Here is a 6,000-nt window from a genome sequence, read left to right on the forward strand (position 1 = left end):
TGTGTCACCTCCCAGATGAAGTTGCATGTGGTAGACTGAGATATTCCGCACAGGTCCCTGTGGAACCTTGGAAAGAGCCACCAGAGGAGTTCAACGCCCCTCTCAACTTTAACATTAGCAGAATTGCATTGCCTCCCAGTCCTCACGGTCACAGCTCTTCACGGAGCAGCTGGCATTGACATATGTGAGTCACCACATCCCAGAACACCCTAAGCCGCATCTGCTGTTATCTCTCAGACATCTCCAGGTAGCTCCACTACCTGCGGTAGATACGATTACGTGCCAATGCTCACCGTCACTCAGACCTCTGGTTGCCAGCATTCTGCAATGTTTGACCCTCTGCTGCCGCTCCCTGCTGATGTTCTGGTAGATGCTCTGCATGGTTCTGGGTCACCATCCAGGGGTTCCTCCACAGCTGCAACAAGAAGTGCCGGGTTGACTTGTCCCAGCTTCATGTCTGCCTGAGATTTTCTGTGAACAAATTGCAGGGAATGATCTGGTCTGCATATTCTTTGAGGGTTTCCCTCGTATCCTGAGCACTTCTGCCCAATGGGAAATCCTATACTTAGCATCAAGCAAACCCTTATCCCCACCCACCACATCGTGATCAATCCAATCCTGGAGGAGCTAAATCAATATCTCTTCTTGTTGATTTAGCCATGTACATGGAGACAGAAACATTGACACTGGAGTTGGAAGCCATGACAGTGCATCCTATCACTGCTAAGCTTCCTTCCATCATCCTCGAGCTACATTTGCCTTGACCTCAGATAAATTCCACTCACCCCCTTATCCACAACCAGCTATCAGGGACCTGTCAGATTCCCAAACAGAATCGTACTTCCCCCCCTTAACCCTCAACCTGCCATCCATCACCTTCCCTCTAATGTCCTTGAGCTTCCTTTGATTCTCAGCACCTTGGCGATACCATTTCCAATAAGTCTCCTTCTCTTCCCACTGTCATTCTGGACTCTGGACTTCCAAGATTGAGGTTCTGTACATGGTTCCATGTCCTCCCTATGTTTTCCATCCTTAGCACATGTGTGCTGCCACCTACAGATGCACCATAAAAAGCATCCTTTCCGGATGTATCACAGCTTGGTATGGCTCCTGCTCTGCCCAAGACCGCAAAAAACTACAAAGGGTCGTGAATGAAGCCCAGCCCATCACGCAAACCAACCTACTATCCATTGACTCTGTCTACACTTCTCGCTGCCTCAGGAAAGCAACCAGCATAATTAAGGACCCCACGCACCCGGCCATACTCTCTTCCACCTTCTTCCATCGGGAAAAAGATACAAATGTCTGAGGTCATGTACCAACTGACTCAAGAACAGCTTCTTCCCTGCTGTCATCAGACTTTTGAATGAACCTACCTCTCACTAAGTTGATCTTTCTCTATACCCTAGCTATGACAATAACACTACATTCTGCACTCTCTCCTTTCCTTCTCTATGAGCGGTATGTTTTGTCTGTATAGCGTGCAAGAAACAATACTTTTCACTGCATACTAATACGTGACAATAAAAATTAAATCAAATCAAATCAAACCTCCCTCCCTCCCTCCCTCCCTCCCTTCCTCCATGTCTCGGTCAGCAGAAGCTACCCTTCGTGCATAGTGTCCTCCAGTTCATGATCTTGCTGGGATCTTGCTGGGTCAGGCATCAATAATACCGTGTTTGGGTGTCCATACAGAGGAGAACACACCTGAGCATGATTCTCATAAAATTGACTCATCATTATGAGGGAGTCCCTTTAGTCAGCCAATTGTGCTCATCTTTAACTCTACTCAGCTGAAAACACTCACTCCCACTTGGGGGGGGATCGCACTTTCACAGCAACTGTATTAAGACTAAAAGAAAATGGTGTGCATCACCTTTCAAACATGCTCCACCACCTTCCACCCTGTCATCAACCAACTTCCCCCATCACCCTTGACCCACCCCAATATAACCAATCCTCTCCTCTCTGTTACTGTTGAACCATCCCCATTAACCTTGACTCTAGAACCATCATCCTCCACATGCCATCTCTCTCATCTGAGCCCACACATGTTACTGTCCGCATGCCCATCTTGACCCTAATCCCTCCCGTTATCCGCGCCACCTGTTTTGTCCATTTCCCTGGCTCCCCCCATGAGATCATCCACTAGCTGGCCATTACCCTGGTCTTGCCACCCGACTGCATCCCACTCCCCTCTCTCACTCTGACTGCTTCCTCCATTGCACAGTACCCTCAGTTGAATCCCCATGACCTCACTACGGACAGCACCAACCCTACCTGCTAGGGCCTCTCTTTCCCATCATCTCTGCTCAGAAACCCCCTCCCAATCCATTCACAGGATCCCCACACCCAAAACACAAAGCCTTTCCTTCCAAATCACATACTTCCATCCTCAGCCCCACATCTTTCACCCTCCATTAGCTTCAGCTGATACAAAACCTTGCTGCTCACATTCTATCTCTCAAAATATTTCACTCGCCCACCAACCCTGTGCTTGCTGACATAATTGTCTCCAATCTCCAATGTCTCAAATTTAAAATAATCATATTTGTGCTCAGATCCCTTCAGGGCCTCACTTCTCCCTATTTCTATAATCTCCTCTAGACCTAAACCTCACCCGCCCCCCCCCCCCCCCCCCCCCCCACAGAAAACTCTGAATTTCTCCAAATCTCTGCTCTTGTGTTTCCACCACTCTGTATGCCTCAACATTGACAACTGTGGTTTAAGTCACCTAAACTAAGGTCTGAAATTTATTTCTTATCTGCTCCAATTCTCCACATCCTTTGAAACCATCCTTAAGACCAATTCGCTTTTGGTTAAATATCAATTGTTTTCTGATTTTGCCTCTATGAAGTACCTTAGGATGTTCTCTGCATTAAAGGTGTTATGTCAACACAAGGGAGCAGCACAGTGGCACAGTGTTTAGCACTGCTGCCTCACAGTGCCAGGGACCCGGATTCCATTCCTAGCTTGAGGCACTGTCTGTTTGGAGTTTGCACGCCCCCCCGCCCCCCCCCCCGACCCCGTGTCTGCATGGGTTTCCTCCAGGTGCTCCGGTTTCCTCCCGCAGTCCAAAAGATGTGCTGGTTAGGTGCATTGCCCATGCTAAATTCTCCATGTACCTGAACCGGCATCAGAGTGTGGCAACTAGGGGATTTTCACAGTAACTTCATTGCAGTGTTAATGTAAGCCTACTTGTGACACTAATAAATACATTTTTTTAAAAACTTAAGCTGCCATTGCTATTGGTTAGTTTTGAGCCAACGAGTCCAAATATCATTACCAAGAGAGGAGCAAAGAAGGAATGAATATTGAGAAGTTAATTCCGCTAACATCCCTGGAGCTTAACACAATCATCGGAGAAGGTGCTGAGACAACCAATTGCACTCTGACAACTCAGAAGGAGATGATTGCATAAGTTTCTGGAATTACTGCTAAAGCTGTCAACATCAGTAACAACCTGAACTCATTATATTTTTCAAGTGACCAACAGACTTGCTATTAATTATATTAACTTGTCAGCTGTGTTAAGTGGATTCTAATCATAAAATCACCTCGTCAATTTATACCAGTTTCAAACATTCAGCTTAATATCAATTCATAATCATCCAGCCAATTCATGGTGAATTATGGCGACAAACTGAACTGCCACTGTAATCTCCATTATTAACTGTCTTTTAATCATATTTACATAGTCATTGTGCATACTTTAATATGCAAAGCTTAAATGCAGCTAATTGTCTATGGGTGATAATGAAGAAATATTAGTTCATGACTTTCTGGTCTGACTTCGCTTATTTGAAGATTTGGCAAGAAGGGGTTAATGCAGTGATTCAGTTGCTTGTGCATATTCTAATCATGGGAGATGGTTGTGTGTAGATGTTATTAGAATCCAAATTGTTGATGTAAAACAGGTTTGATGAGTCACCTAACCTAAGGCATCTAACCTTTACCTGATCAAGGGCAGTGAAGTTCTGGTTCTTTGATGAAGAGATATATCGAAGGAGTTATTTTTATCTGGTACTCTTAAGTCATGATTTCTTTCAAGGTTTATTAGGGACAATCTCTTTACAGTATCCTTTATCAGAACTGAAGATGAGAAATGCGCAGTTACTACAGTAAAAGGTGAAACAAACTGAAGGACAGGGAAGGAGTAAGAGAGTCAGGTATATCAGCTAAAGAGAGAAGGCAATGGATTGAATTACTTGTAAACTGTTTAATATAAAATATGATGTGGAGACAATACACATCTGTTTAACCTGTGCTAATGCACTCTCCGCTCACATTGTCTGTACCTTTAAGACTTGATTAGCTGTAAAGACTCGCATTCCAATCATTATTCATTATTCTGTAAATTGAGTTTGTGTCTTTATATGCCCTGTTTGCTGTTTATGAGCAGATCTCTCACTCACCTGACGAAGGAGCAGCGCTCCGAAAGCTAGTGGCGTTTGCTACCAAATAAACCTGTTGGACTTTAACCTGGTGTTGTTAGACTCTTTACTGTAAGATAAAATAGACAATATAAGGGTTAATTCATGAAATATTGGAGGCACATTGTGGAATGATCTACTTTAGGGCAGATTCATAGAATCCCTACAGTGCAGAAGGAGGCCATTCAGCCCATCGACTCTGAACCGACTCTCCAACAGAGCATCTTTACCAGGCTCTATCCCTGTAACCCTACACGTTTACCCCACTAATCCCCCAACCTACACATCTTGGGACACTGAGGGAGAATTTAGCATGGCCAATCAACCTAACCTGCACAGCTTTGGACTGTGGAAGGAAACCGGAGCACCAGGAGGAAACCCACGCAGACACAGGAGAATTTGGCAAGAAGGGGTTGAACTCCACCCAAGCAGTGACCCAGGGCTGGGCACTGTGAGGCAGCAGTGCTAACCACGGTGCTTCCATGCTGTCCTCTGCTGATTTCTCCAGGCCTGACAGTCTTGCACTTTGCTCCTTGGTTGCTCATAGCAGCCTCCCATTTTCAAAGTTATCTAACATCAACTTTCTCTTTCTTGTCTACATCTGTCCAACAAAGGACATTAAAAAGACAAATAAATATACAAATACTGTAGAATGAAGACCCGGAAAAGATACATCCAAACAAAGTTGGGAAAATGGGGAAAATAGAGAAAGCGACAAGGGGGAAAGAAAGGGTAATCTGCAAAAGCAGCACACCTAAAATTCAAATAAAAATTGCTAGCAAAACACAAAAGTGCCAACAATTTTGAGAAAGGAGAAATAAACTGGCTCAGGCACCCTCCAACACTGGCTTCCGATGAACAGTCTCCATCTCAAGTTTAAACCTGATTCACCTCCCCCAATAAACCCATTATTTTGTAATTATTGGTTAACATAAAGGAAAGGGAACATGTCGATAAAATCTGAAGTTACTAAAGTGAGAGCTGATGTATTTCAACTTGCACCGTTCGTTATTCTCTCATATAAAGGTATATGAGTTCTTTTCTATTTTCTGTACATTTTTCCTGACGCTCGGATCAGCAACGGTCATTGGAGCACACAATTCAAAATTACTAAATGGCATTAAAATATTTTATGTGTAGCAATGCAAATTCATTGGCAGCACCTCCCAAACCTGTGATCTCCATCAGCTAGGAATAGAAGAACAGCAGGTGTATGCTTTCATCACTTTCAAATTCCACTCCAAGTCATACGCCTTCCTGACTTGGGCATATCAGGTCATTCATTCATTATCATTGGAAATTCTGGCAGAACAACATTGTGGTAATACCTTCACTACATGAGCTGCAGTGGTTCAAGACCTTTCTCAGGACAACCTGTAATAAATGACAGTGACACCCACATCCTCAGAATGACTTGAACAATATCGTTAGCCGATGAGCCAAGTCTACAGTAAGAAGAAAAAAGCTCACCAAAAATATAAATTTAATCAATTAAGCTACAAAACCCAAATAAGCGTTTTGGTGACAACAAATCTTTTTATTTGGGCTTGTGTAGGAAAATACATTT

Source organism: Mustelus asterias, chromosome 10, assembly GCF_964213995.1.
Source record: "Mustelus asterias chromosome 10, sMusAst1.hap1.1, whole genome shotgun sequence".
Lineage (NCBI taxonomy): Eukaryota > Metazoa > Chordata > Chondrichthyes > Carcharhiniformes > Triakidae > Mustelus > Mustelus asterias.